A 13,945-nucleotide genomic window follows, 5' to 3' on the forward strand; every position below is an offset into this window, starting at 1 on the left:
CCTTTCCTGTCCTAACTAGATTTCAGGGTCGCCCCACAGCCTGCCTTATTTACTGGCCACAGTCCTTTCTCTCCTTCCAGCTCTGCGTAGATGCTATCTCTGCTGGTGGACTTCATCACGTAGAGGGTTCGGGCGCAGATTCCTCAGACTCTGGCTTAGCATCAGCTGTGGGCCACATGGAGGCAACCTGTTTGCTCTTCAGTGCCTTTCTACAAGGTCTGGCTTAGGCCCACTTTACAAATGGGTAAACTGAGACCCAAAGTGCTTAAGCGGTTTATCTGTGACTGCATGTCTGTGGAGTCATGGGGATGGGATTTGAGTAGAAAGAGTCTGGTCCTGGAGCCTTGCTCCATTAAAATTAATATATATATATATATTTATATAATTCCCCCCTCTTTTCCTTCCTTCAACCCCCCATGTATCCTCTTGTTCTCTCTAAAACTAATGGCCTCCTTGTCTTTAGTTTTTGATATATATATATAGGACATATAGGATATACATATATCCTACATCTATAAATACGATCTGCTTAGCCTGTGGACTGTTATTTGTGTGTATATAATTTCAGAGCTGACCGTTTGGTATTGGATAACCAACCGTGGAGCTCTTGCCTAGGGAAAACTATTTCTCCCACTCTCAGCATTCCCTTAGGGCCTATAGTTTCTTGTCTGGATTTAGCCCCCCATAAAATTTCCCCCTTTCATGTTAGCATGTCTGGCGGTGTCCCCTTTGCTCAAGTCTTGGTTGGTCAGCCATGTTGATAAGACTTGTTAATGGCCACACAAAGCTATTGAAGACATTGATCTTGGGGGACCTACGACAGCCACTTTATCAAATCAGCATATTTTCTAACTACATCCTAAAATATTTATCCTTAAACCCACAAAACCGTGTAGGTCTCCCCCCTCGTCAAAGAAACATCTCTTTGCAACAGACAGAGACCATTACAGAAACCAAACTGTGGAAAACAAGTGACCATGTGGTTCCCAGCTGCAACTCATCTGTCTACAACACATTTCCCTCACCTGTGTCTCAGGAATCAAGAACAGGAAAGGCTGTGAGATGTCTCCTAGAAACATCAGAGAAGCTACACGCATGAAATCTCATCAACGTAAATATATATATATATATATATATATATATATATATATATAACCATAATATATACATACATACATACATACATGCATACACATCTATACATATATGTGCATGTATACAGGGATGCACCATCATGCCCACGTTATTCAATGCTGGGAATGAACCCAGGGCTTCATGCCTGTTAAAATAAGTACTCGTCAAATGAGCTACACCCCAGATTGCCAGCTCAGTCTTTTTTGTTTGTTTGTTTTTTGAGACAGGGTTTCTCTGTGTAGCCTTGGCTTCCATGGACTCGCTTTTTAGAGCAGGCTAGCTTCGAACTCACAGAGATCCGCCTGCCTCTGCTTCCCGAATGCTGGGATTACAGTCCTGTGCCACAGCACCGGGCTGTGAGCCCAATCTTGATGACCTGTAGTCACTTCTTAACTCTTTTTTAATTCACTCTACATCCTTGTTGTAGCCCCAGGCCTCCTCCCCTCCCCGTGGGAAGGGAAACTTAGGAACTCCAGCCCCTCAGAGAGGGGTCTTGTTCCCAGGAAACTCAGAGTAAAGCCAAGTCGCTCATCTGTTAGGAGCGTGGCCCTGGGGCTGGGGCTGCTGTCTTACGTTCCGTGCACTTTGCTCACAGCGCTTGCCCTCTCTGTGTCGTCATGGCACAACTGTAAATGGAGTGATCGGTTCTCTCTCTTGGGCCTGCTCTGACAAGGGTGCAAAGTGATGTTTGTGCACAGGTACGGAGCTGCAGTGTATTGTTACGTGTTCCTGGAACAGGAGGAGAATCAGGAACCATGTGGTGGGGGGATGCTGGGCCGGGCTCGTTCTAGGTAGAGGGAGGCAAGTGAACCTGCTCACTCGCGTAGCCGAGCTCACGTGACAGGAGACCTGCTAAGTAGGTCAGCTATTCCGGGATCTGCCTGTCAGCGCGGTGCAGGGGCTGGGAGCAAAGCCTGGCTATTTCGGGGCTGCCAGCGCACGCCACTCGACAGCTTTCTCTTGGATCCTGGCCCTGGCTTTGTGGCTTGGGCCTGAGAGGCCAGGAGGCCCTGATGAGCTTAGGGCCAGTGCTTTTTGTGGGTGTTCTAGGACAGAGGAAGTGACCTAGGAGCACCCCAGCATAGCTCTCCATCCCCCTAGGCACCACTGCCCAAGCGCTGTGGGCGAGGGCGGCAAGGTTTTAGGCTTGCATTTCCCACTGATGGGAGGCTGAAGGACTGCCCTCAACCTAGCCACTGAGTGTATAGGCCTGGCTTCCTCGTGTAAAGTGTGTGTGTGTGTGTGTGTGTGTGTGTGTGTGTGTGTGTGTGTGTATGATGTATGTGTGCATGTTGCGTATGTGCATAGCATGTGTGTTGTGTGTGTCTGGTGTTAGGTGTATGGGGCTTACATGTGGATGTATATGTATGGAACATGGAATGTGATATGCTGTATGTATATGATACATGTATGCGATATATGGTATGTGTCTATAAATAATGTAGTTATGTATGATGTCGTGTGTGTGATATGTAGCATGTGTGTATGATGTGATATGTATATGGTGTACGGTATGTATATGTCAGCAGAGTCTATGTGTATTGTGCATGTTATGTTGTACATTTTTGGTGTGTGTGTAGGTATGTTAAATATGTAGGTGTCATGTTGTGTCCTAACATGTTTTTGTTTGTTTATTTGTTTATGTTGAGACAAGGTCTCACTGTGTAACCCTGGCTGGCCTGGAATTCACTATGTGTGGCCTTGAGCTCATAGAGGTCCACCTGCCTCTGCCTCCCTAGTTTGGAATCACAGCACGCACCACCACACCCTAGCAGTGTTATTTGAGAGCACCGCTTGTGACGCCTGTTCCCCCTTCTAGGCCATCACTGTGACTTCGGAGAGGACGGAAGCACTTGGCGTGTGCCATAGGGTAGCACAGGGGTGGTGGAAGCTGGGCTTAGCCTGGTGGACAGTACTCAGAAGAGCGTCCCACTGGTCAGCGAGGCACTCATCTATGACCCCAGCACTGAGAGTGGACACGGGAGATAGCTGAGAGTTCAAGGCCAGTTTGGGCTCTGGGTGAGATGTGCTCTCCAAACCGAAACTGAAGAACCCCTTCAGGCACACAGTGACCTTGAGGTCAGCCTGACCGCAGGAGACTTGCTCAGCTCTTCCAGTGTTCCTTCTGGCAGGTGGCCTCCGGTGCTGTGTCTGCACAATGCTCCAAGCGAGGAGTGAAACAATTAATACCACAGCTGACGGAGCTATTATTGTTACCTTATTTAATCCTAACAGCAGCTCTGTGAGGAAGACGCTAGGACCCGTTTTATAGACAAGAAAATGGAAGCTCAGCGGGGCAAAGAAACCTAGCCATGGTTTCACAGATGAGAAGCAGTTTTACTGAGATTTAAGCTCAGTTTGATGCTAAGATGTGCTGTTTTAACCCCAACTCATGGCTGGAGTGCGTGTGTGTGTGTGTGTGTGTGTGTGTGTGTGTGTGTGTGTGTGACATATGTGCGTGCCCGAGTACAGAGAGATGAAATGTGCCTGGCACAGCATGCTCCACAGTCTATGGAGAGTAGCCTGCTGCTTCTACGGTTCTCATCATTACCACACATGTTGCTCAGACTTCAGCCGGAAGTGATGGGATTTCAGCATGGCTGGTAAACGCAGAGAGTTTTCTAAGATGCTAGAAAAAAATCCAACAGTCTCATTCCCAAGTGAGCTGTCAAAAAGAGGAGGTTACCTTCTGGAATCATGGGTAATTCCAGACAGAATTCCCTGCGATCATGAAGCCCGGTGGAATGTATATATCTAACCATAAGGGAGCAGTTATATAAATTATGGTTGATTTCTTTGCTACAAAGTTACATACACACTTAGAACAACAATACGACTTCACATGGAAATTGTTTATTCCATAATTACTATTACAAAAGAGGTGCTGGATAGAAAAATTCTATTTTTGTTCTAATTATACCACTACTTAAAAAATATCATCCGCATGTCACGGAGAGCTGAGAAGGAATATATAGACAGCTGATGTGTTAAATGCTGGAATTGAGGGTTTCTCTTTTTGTAATTGATTCAATAGTTCAACATAATTTATTGAGAACATACTGGGTGTCAGCCATCAAGTTAGGCATAATTATTAGTGTGGGCTATATTAGGCTGCAGGAAAACTTGAAGGGAAAGAAGGTTCTATCGCTTCCTAAAAGCAGCTCAAAACTGAGATGGTGTCTTTAGGGTACCAAGCTCCTCGGCTCTCTACCGCTTGGCTCCGGTGTGCCATGCCTCATTCCTGTGGGCAGGACATGCCCCTTCCCAGGGAAGGTCCAGTGGAAGGTTGTATGTACCACCTGTACACCGACACCCCAGTCAGAGCTTGGTCACGCAGCCAGCCCAGCTGCAAGTTAGATCAGGACATTTCATCTCCTTAGTGATGCTAATGAATATGGCCTTGCCGATAGAGGAGAGAAGGGAAATGGGGTACCACACTGCTGTGTGACTTTTGCTGGGAGAGAAGTAAACAAATGTCTGTTCACCCCAAAAACGACACTGATGACCGTGGTGGTCATATAAAACATATAAACATGTTTTTGTTTTGGTCCCAGGTGCGGGATGTGAGACTGATTCGTATGGTCCACAGCGGGAGACTATCTGCCTCATGCCGGCTCTGACAGGTGCTCTTTGCCAGCTGCAGATAGTTTAAATCTGAGGACTCTGGAGAGAGAATAAATGCCCAGAAGGCGTTGAGGAGCTCCGACAAAGAACGAGGCTGCTGCTGTTTCTCCCATCGCTCCTCTTTGCTATTGATGCAGCGAGACAAGAAGTTGGAGATCTCTTGAAACGAGGATTGGACTGGCTCTAAGGAGCCCGACGACCTTCACCAGCAGGAAGCAGCTAAGAAAATTGCACCCCCTCTCCCACTTACCCTTTCTCTCTCCTACCTGATGTTGGAAGGGATTGGGGTGGAGTAGGGAGAGAGCGATGTAAAAAATGTAAATAGAAGAATTTCTTTTTTAAAGTCTGCCAGGAGATGACAGATAAAGAAACCCTTCCACTTCGTGAACCAATGAGCTAACTGGGGTTTCTTATGAGTGCTGGAGTGAGAGTTGCTTATAGGAGCATGGCCAACTGAAACCCACCCCAACATGGGCGACAGCTCACAAAGGCTGTATCTCTAGAGCTCCCTGCCCACATCATACATGGCTCCATCAAAGACAGTCTCCTCCTGCTGCTCGAAAGTTGCCTAACACTTTTATAGCTGCGCTCATAGCCAGAGTGCAGATAGCTGGTGATGGCCCGAGTTTCCTCAGCCTGATAAGTTTCATAAGTTTAAAAAAAAATAATTATGGTGCATGGGTGCATGTGTATTTGTGTGTGTTGCATGGGTGCATGTGTATTTGTGTGTGTTGGGGGGGTCCACACATGCGTGCCCACACTCCAGGCATGTATGTAGCATAGCATGTGTATGGAAGCCAGAGGATAATTTGGGGAGTTGGCTTGAAATGTTAGTTCTCCCCTTCCCCTGTGAATGCCAGGTACTTAGGTTTATGTGATCTTACCAACTAAGCGTCTCACTGACCCAAGTTAGTTCAGTTACGATGCTCCTTCTCCCTCCAAGAGAGTGTATCAGTTTGGAGGAAACAGCTATACAACTCGGGAGCCCTGTATGAAGGAGAAACTGTGGACAGCCCCTGGGGGTGCTGTGCCGGAGTTGTGGGACCTCTGTGGTGGTGAACTCTGCCTGAAGGGCCTAAACTGTTCATCTTTGGGGAGGCCCTGCCTTTAGGGAGAGTTACCAGGACTGGGCCCCTCCTACCCTGTTTGCTCCGGGTGGCACCAGGCTCTTTAGGACCTGCCTGATCTCATGCAGGTAGGGGTGAGGGGTGCAATTGACCTAAGCTGGGACTGGCTAGTGCTTCTGGGAGCTGAATGTAGTGGCAGCATGTCCTGACCAGCCCATCATACGGACTAATCACCTTCTATCTACCTGTTGTGTTCCAAAAAAATCCATAGCTAGCACTCCACTCCCCACCATCTATTTTTGGCTTTAAGGTATCTAGTGAGACCAAAATAAACTGAGCTAATTCAAGGGTTGAGGTAAGTTAAGGAGGCCCGCGGCTTCAATTTCTCCCAGCGTGATGAGAAGCTGGGAGGGTCTGAAGGAGGGCGGGGCAGGGTTTCCAGGCAGGGAGTCAGCAGTGTATAAATCTGGAAATCTTTTATTTCTGTGAGTGGTTTATTGATTGTACAACAAAATGACCACCAAGAGGAGAAGATACTTAACAAGGCATTAGAGGGAACGGAGCCGGAGGCTGACGATGGCTCCTGGGGGAAGGGCTTGGAGGCCTGCCATCCAAGAAGAAGCTTGGCTGTGTGGCCCTGGGCACACCAGCAACCTCTCTGGACCCACGTCTTCAAGTCAATGGGAAAATTAAGTGAATTTAAAGCCACAGCTGGGTGTGGTGGCGCACATCGGTGATGACGGTGCTTGATAGGTAGAGGGTGAAGGGTCAGAGCTGAAAGCTGTCTCTGGCTGTTGAGTTCCTAGGTAGTTTGGGTTATATGAGACCCTGTCTCACACAAACAACAAGACAACACACACACACACACACACGACCACCACCACCACCACAGGGTCTGGCAGGGTGATATACACCTTGAATCTCGGCACCTGGGAGGCAGAAGTAGGCAGAGCTCGGTGAGGTCCATGCCAGCCAGGGCTACATAGGCAGTCTCTGTTCTGAAAGACAAATAAGACTAAACTCAAAACAAAGCAAACCTTACAGAGATACTTAGGGAGGCTTTAATGTGCTGCTCTCTCCAGGCCTGGCTCAACCCTGTGTCACACTGACCCCGTCTCTATCATGATCTCCCTGTAATCTACCAGTAACTCCCAGAGGCTTCCAGAAACGGGAACGCCCGGGTTTCCATTTTCTCCCCCTAGTCTGGCCAAGCACAACATTGAGCTCTGGAGACTGCTTCACTCCTCGACAGCCCTCCTGCCGCTATCTCTGCCTCCTTCCAAACTTTTTATCTACCGGACAGATTCCGGGACCTTTTTTTTTTTTTTTTTTCATTTTCTCAGAACAAGTGACAGAACGCAATCTGAAAAGATGATTTTTCCGTGGCTGGGATCAAACACCATGACCAGAGCTCCGTAGAGTGAGTTTGTGTTGGCTTATGGTTCTAGGTTAAGGGTCCACCACGGTAGGGAAGCATGGCAGCAAGGGACAGGCATGATGGCAGGAGGAGGAAGCTGAGAGATTCCATCTTTTACTTCAGATATGAAGAGGAGAGCGAGAGAGAGCACAGGAAGTTTGTGGGGCAGTGAGCTTCCTGTCTCACACTGTGGCTGAGCAATAAATGTCCCACAGCATTAGAACCCACATAAAAGGCTGGGCTTAGTGGTGCAAGCCTGCAATCCCAGCACTCAGGGAGGCAGAGGCAGGCAGAACTCTGTGAGTTTGAGGCCAGCCTGGTCTACAAAGCGAGTTTGGGACAGCCAAGGCTACACGGAGAAACCTGTCTCAAAAAAAAAAAAAAAAAAAAAACAAAAACCTAAAAAAAAAGCCAAAGAACCCATGTACAACACAAAGAGCAGATCACAGTGCAAGCAGTGGACTTCAGCCAATGAAGGCATGTTATATCCTGTTGGGGTCGATGTGCCGTATCAATGCAAGGTATTGAAAGAGTGTGTGTGAATAAGATAGTGATAGATGGGCAGATAGACAATAACTGTGTGTGTGTAATATAGATAGTGATAGTTGGATGGATAGATAGAGATAACAAATATGAGTGTGTGTGTATAAGATAATGATAAATGGATGGATGGATGGATAGATAGATAGATAGATAGATAGATAGATAGATAGATAGATAGATAGATATGCTGGCTGGCCAACCAGCAAGCCCCGGGATCTGTCTATTTCCACATCCCTAGTGCTGGGATTCCAAGGGGACATCACTATGCCCATCCTTTTATTCTATGACATAGTATCAGGGTCTCACTCTATAACCCAGGCTGGCCTAGAACTCACTATGTAGCACAGGCTTGTCTTGAACTTGCAGCAATCTTCCTTTTTTACCTCCATAGTTGCTGAGATGACAGGCATGTGCCACTACAGCTGGATTTCTGTGGTGTTGGGGCTCGAACCCAGGGCCTCATGCATGCTAGACAAGCACTCTCCAAGCTGAGCCACCTCTCAGCTTGATGGAACAGGAGGAACAAGAGCTGCCGCCTTGATACAGATGATACTAGGACTCAGAGAGGGGACGGTAACCTGCTCTGGTTACCCAGCAGAAGGTGGCAGAGATGGGCCGAAAGACTGTCCATTCTCACAAAGGGGACAGAGTGGGAGAGAAAGAGACAGGCAGTCTGAAGCCTACCTTCCCCTCCCAGACCACCACCCTCCCTGCACCTTAGTGGCTCCAGTTCTGGTCTCCTGGGGGTGCTGGTGAGGGAGCCTGTGCTGCTCACTGATAGCCTCTTTGGGAAGCTTCTCTAAGGGAAGCTTGTCTTTATTTGGCTCCTCTTTCCCCCAGGGTCCCTTCCCCAAACAGGCCAACCCAAGCTTTCCAGCCAGATCTAATAACTGACTGCACCTGGCAAGGTGGAGACCAGCAGCAGCCCCTATGAGCCTCAGGTCTCCCAGCTTTAGCGTAGGAAAAAACATAGGTATTGGAGAGCACTTGTATTAGTCAGTCTCTAAAGGAGCAGAGATGACAAGATGGATGTATTTAAAGGAGATTTATTAGGTGGGTTTACAGGATGCAGGGTAACTAGTCTATTCAGCGGTAGGATAGGTGGACTTGCAAGCAAGAGTGAAAGCAAGCAGTCAAAAAGCAGTTTCTGTCTTCCAAACCCTTTACCTTGGCTGCCAGCAAACAGCGCCACCTACAGTTGGCGCGGCTCTTCCCGCTTCAAATAACCTAATCAAGAAAAACTGTCAGTCATAGGAGGGTCCAGCAGCTTGTGTTTTAGTTGGTTCCAGATTCAGTCAAGTTGGCAACGAAGACTACCAAGGTGGGTTCTAGGAGCTGAACCCGGTCTTCTGGAAGAGCAGTCAGTGCTCCTAAACCCTCAGCCATCTCTCCAGCCCGGCAGAAAAGGTTCTTAGGGAAAGTGTTCATTGATGTAGCCCAGGAAGAGAAGGAGCTGAAGTGTGAGAAGAGGGTTCAGGGGAGGCACGGTGCTCATAGGCACGTGAGCACCACTGAGGGAGCCTAGGAGTCTGCACACTGAGACTAAGCAGAGAGAGAGAGAGACAGACAGACAGACAGAGACAGAATGCAGAAAGGGCAGTGAGAAAAAACAAGGACCAGAGTTGAAGACTCATCAGTTAAGAGCTGTGCATCCCTGGGCAGGCTACTCATCCTTCTCCTTGTTCATGCTGCAGTGAAGGGTTAAGTATGTCTCGCAGGGTTCCTCTGAGAAGCAGTATCTAGCCCATACCTAGGGCTTTCAGTGAGCCGGATGCTCTGGCTGTAGTAGGAAGACAGGCGGTGAGTTAATCCGTGTACAAGCAACTAGTTCACTGTTTCCAATAAGCGTCAAGCAGGGAAAGCCCAAGTTATATGTTACAAGCTTGTCTGAGCTCTTCAGAAGTCGAGGCAGGAGGATTAGGTGCTCAAAGCCAGCAGACCTTGTCTCACTACATTGCATCATGGGAGTATAAAGCCGATGAGCCAGGCTTGGCCAGGGCTTCAGAGAAGGATTCTCAGAGGATACTGGGTTTAGGTCAAGATGGGAATGAATAAATCTTGGCCTGGTCGATGGGGATGTGAAGACATTTCCACACAGCAGGAACAGCAGGACCAGAGATGAATTTGCAGGAAGGCAGATGGGAGGGACTTGGCTAGGACAGGGGTCTGCACTCCACCGGGGGTGGGAGGGGGAGGAGAAGTGACTAGGAAGTCAAGAAAGGGACAGGACCCAGTGACTACTGGGGTGTGCCGGCGTGAGAAAGGACCTTGATAGGATGCACCCAGTGCAGGCATCAGTCAGAGCTACCCAGGATGTGTGGCTAGAAGCAGCTGCTCTGTGCAGTGGCATGGCAGTTGGGCTGTCTTTCCTCTGGGAGCCTGAGCCTGAGGTTGCAGATGGGGTTAATCATTTAAGGGAAGTAAAAATAACACATGGAGTCAGATCATACCATATTAAGGATGTCAAAGTAGGCGAGGTAATTATAGGTTGAACAGAGACTTTGGGTTGGGGGGAGGGGGACACATCACCTGAGATACATCAAAAAAGCCTGGGCGGGTGGTTAGTCCCTTTTTTGTGAAGAAGAGATTCAAGCGGAGACCAGTTTTAGTACAAAGGAGATAAAGGCCGAAGCGGATTCCTGCACTGCCTTTCTTGGGACCTGGCGGGCGCTGAAACAGTTGACGGAAGTCACAGTCCAGACATCTCCTGTGATCTCTCTCAGGAGATCCATCCATCCACTCAAAAATAAACATTTCCTGGTCGCTGTCCTTGGGGGAGTAATAATGATCTGAGTCCAAGACACAGGCGGCAAATGTGTCAGCGTGTATTTGACAACAGATCAATTTAGGAAATGATGACTCTAAACTGGACAGTGATAAGACTCTGCTTTGAGTGATCCTCCCGGAAGTAGTGATGACGCCTGTGTAGGTGTGCGTGTGTGCACGCACACTCATGTGTACCAGCAGGGGCTTGCTATACTGTACATGTCAGAGGACACCCTGAGTTCCTCGCCTTGCAGCTTGCTTGCGATGGTTTCTTCTTGCTTGCTGATATTAGCTGGTCTGTGAGTTTCTGGGAATTCTCCTGGCTCTGCCTCCCTTCTCACCATAAGAGCACTGGATTAGAGACGTGCTCCCATTCCTGGCTTTACACACGGCATCTGAGATCTGAGTCTGGGTCCAAATGTTTGCACAGCAACCACACTGTCCACTGAGCCAGCTTCCCAGCTCTCCATCTTGTTTTTGAGACAGGATTTCCCACCAATCTGAACCCGTGAATTAGGCTAGGCTGTCCAGAGAGCCCCGGGGATCCTCTGTCTCTGCCTCCGCAGGGCAGGTTTGCAAGTGTGTACTCCCATACCCAGCTTTTTGCATGCACCGGTGCTGGGGCTTGAACTTGGGTCTTTGTGTTTGTACAGCAATGCTTTATCAACTGGGCCATCTCCCCAGCCCAAAGAAAACTTGATTTTCAATAAAATAATAAATTGTATATTTCCTCTCTTTCTCTTTTCTTTCTTTCATTCTTTCTTTCTCCTTTTTTTTTTTTTTTTTTTGAGACAGGTATAACCTCAGACTTGCTATGTAACTGAAGATGACTCTGAACACCTAATCTCCTTGCCTACATTTCTCAAATGTTGGGATTACAAGAGTGTGTCACTCGGGCTGGAGAGATGGCTCTGAGGTTAAGACAACTGTCTGCTCTTCCAGAGGTCCTCAGCTCAATTCCCAGCAGCCACATGGTGGCTTACAACCACCTATAATGAGATCTGGTGCCCTCTTCTGGAGTGCAGGTGTACATGCAGACAGAACATTATATACATAATAAATGAATAAATCTTTAAAAACCCAAAACAACAAAAGCAAAACAAAACAAGAGTGTGTCACCATGCCTGGCTCACAGATTTCTGATTTGGGAAGAAGGTGTGGCCTTCCATTTTTTAAAATTTACTTTATTCTAGTGTGTGTGTGTGTGTGTGTGTGTGTGTGTGTGTATGTATGTGTGTGTGCGCGTGTGCGCGCCCGCCCCTTAGTTCTTTCCTTCCACTCTGGGTTTTGAGGATTAAATTCAGGTCATCTTGAGTAGAAATAGCTTTTACTCCTGCTGAGCTATCTCACTGACTCCACCTTGCTATTTTTGTGTTTATATGTTAAATACTTTGACATAAAAATATTTAAGGCAGTGCTGGAGAGGTGGCTCAGAGGTTAAGAGCCCTGGCTGCTCTTCTAAAGGTGCAATCCCCAGCAACCACGTGAGGGCTCATAACCATTTATGATAAGATCTGGTGCCCTCTTCTGGGCTGCAGGTACACATGCAGGCAGAATACTATATAAATAATAAATCTTTTTAAATAGATGTAACATGATTAAAAAAAAATTTAAGGCAATAGAATATGAAATAAAAGCCACAATGAAAACAAAGAAGAATCAAGTGAAAACAAAGGGAAGGAAATGACATTGAAAACGTCTCCATGCAGCCTGGAGGCAGAAGCCCATTGAGAGCTTCTGTGGGCTGAGAGACCGCTCAGTGGGGAATGCTTGCCACGGGAGCATGGGGACCTGAGTTCAGTCCCCAGCACCCTTGTAAGATGCCACACGTGGTGGCTTGTACTCATAACCCCAGCTCCGAGGAGGCAGAGCCTGGAGGATCCCTGGGCCTTGCTGACCAGCCAGTCTAGCCACTGTGGTGAGCTCCTGGCCAGAGAAGGGCCCTGCCTCAAAGAAGGGGGATGTTGTTCCCGAGCAGCATCAAAGGCTGCTCCCTGGCTGCCACATGCACTTGCACACATGTGAGCACACATTTGCTTTGAAAAGTAAAGAATGCTATATTTGAAAAAGAGGTATGAGACGCCTCTGGGTCCCTTAATAAAAGAAACAGACATCGGTAAAACAAAATTTCAATAATTTTGCCAGTTTGCACAAATTACTGAACTGCTTAAGAAAGCAAAAAACCACTTCAGAAGGGTGCTGACGACAAGCCAGATAATGAGTTCAGTCAAAGGAGGATTCAGGCTTAGTCATTGTGCAAGGACACTGGAGATGTCCTGAAAGAAACTTAGAGGTTTCCCCAGGAGCAGCAGCACCTCTAAGCGTTTCACAGCATGACGAGAGTGTGCTGTGAAGATGGAAGAAACTGCTGGGAATTAACCAAGAGTTGTCTCTTCTGTCCTCAGAAATAAAAAAAATTGCAAAATTGTCAATGAAGAGACAACCAGTGGCAACAGAGTGGAGTAAAAAAAAAATGTAAGATTCACAGAGGCAAATCAGACATCAATAGAATATAATGCATTTTCCAGAGTCTGCCAATGATTGTCACGCTCCTGGCCAACTGTTAAACTGTGCTTTATCGGTGTGATTGATTCCCTCATCGCCAGGAGGTCTTCACGTCAATCCCTGCATTTGTCAGCCATTGCGCAATACTGCTGTGTAACATACCGCCCCAGGGCCCGGGGGCTCCTAATCCCTAAGGGCAGTGAAGTATTTGCATAGATCTGCAGACCCAGCACACTTTGCAGCTCCTCTGTGTGACACCCCGCTCCAGGGTGCAGAGACTAACCCCTAACCACAGGCAGGGTTTGCATATTGCGGCAGATCCACTCCCAGTAGCTGCGGGCTGGGTTATCTGGGCCAGGCCACTGGATGGCTCTTCTGCAAGAGTTATTCAGTGTCCTGAATGAACCAGTGTGCTCGGTATGTAGAGGATAAGAGCTAGACACAAGCTTTCCTTTCTGCCCAATTCCATTGCCCAGAGTAAGTCAACAGCCCAGAATCAAGAAGGTGGACCTGAACACTTGACCCTTTAGTGGCCGGAACTGCTATATCCACCGCAAAAAGATACAGGACAGTGAATGCCTTGAAGGGAGGAAGAGGAGGAGGAGGGAAGAAGGAGGAGAAGAGAAAAAGGAGGAGGAGAGGAGGAGAAGGATGATGATGAAGAGGAGGAGGGGAGGAAGAGAAGGCTCTTGTTATTTTGAAGCCCCCTCTTTCCCTTTCTTTCCTCCTCCTCTCCCTCCCCCTTTTTTCTTCCTTTACACAATACAACATGACCGATAGTATGTTATGAAGCTAGAAAAACCTTTCCAAAAATTACCCAGAAGAAAAATATTTTGAATAAACTGTGCTGTAAGAAAGACACAGTTTCTCTCTCCAGAAACATAAAATT

The 13,945-nt window shown here is 47.7% G+C and overlaps 1 long non-coding RNA gene across 1 annotated transcript in view; it reads left to right on the forward strand.

The window, feature by feature from the left end:
* Positions 1 to 11,275, forward strand: part of LOC132653015 (uncharacterized) — a 42,071-nt gene extending 30,796 nt beyond the window's left edge. The window contains exon 2 of the long non-coding RNA XR_009590641.1: positions 4,689 to 11,275. This is a non-coding gene — a long non-coding RNA (uncharacterized LOC132653015). The remainder of the gene's footprint in view (positions 1 to 4,688) is intronic.
* Positions 11,276 to 13,945: the final 2,670 nt, after the last annotated feature.

Source organism: Meriones unguiculatus, chromosome 3, assembly GCF_030254825.1.
Source record: "Meriones unguiculatus strain TT.TT164.6M chromosome 3, Bangor_MerUng_6.1, whole genome shotgun sequence".
Taxonomy (NCBI): Eukaryota; Metazoa; Chordata; class Mammalia; order Rodentia; family Muridae; genus Meriones; species Meriones unguiculatus.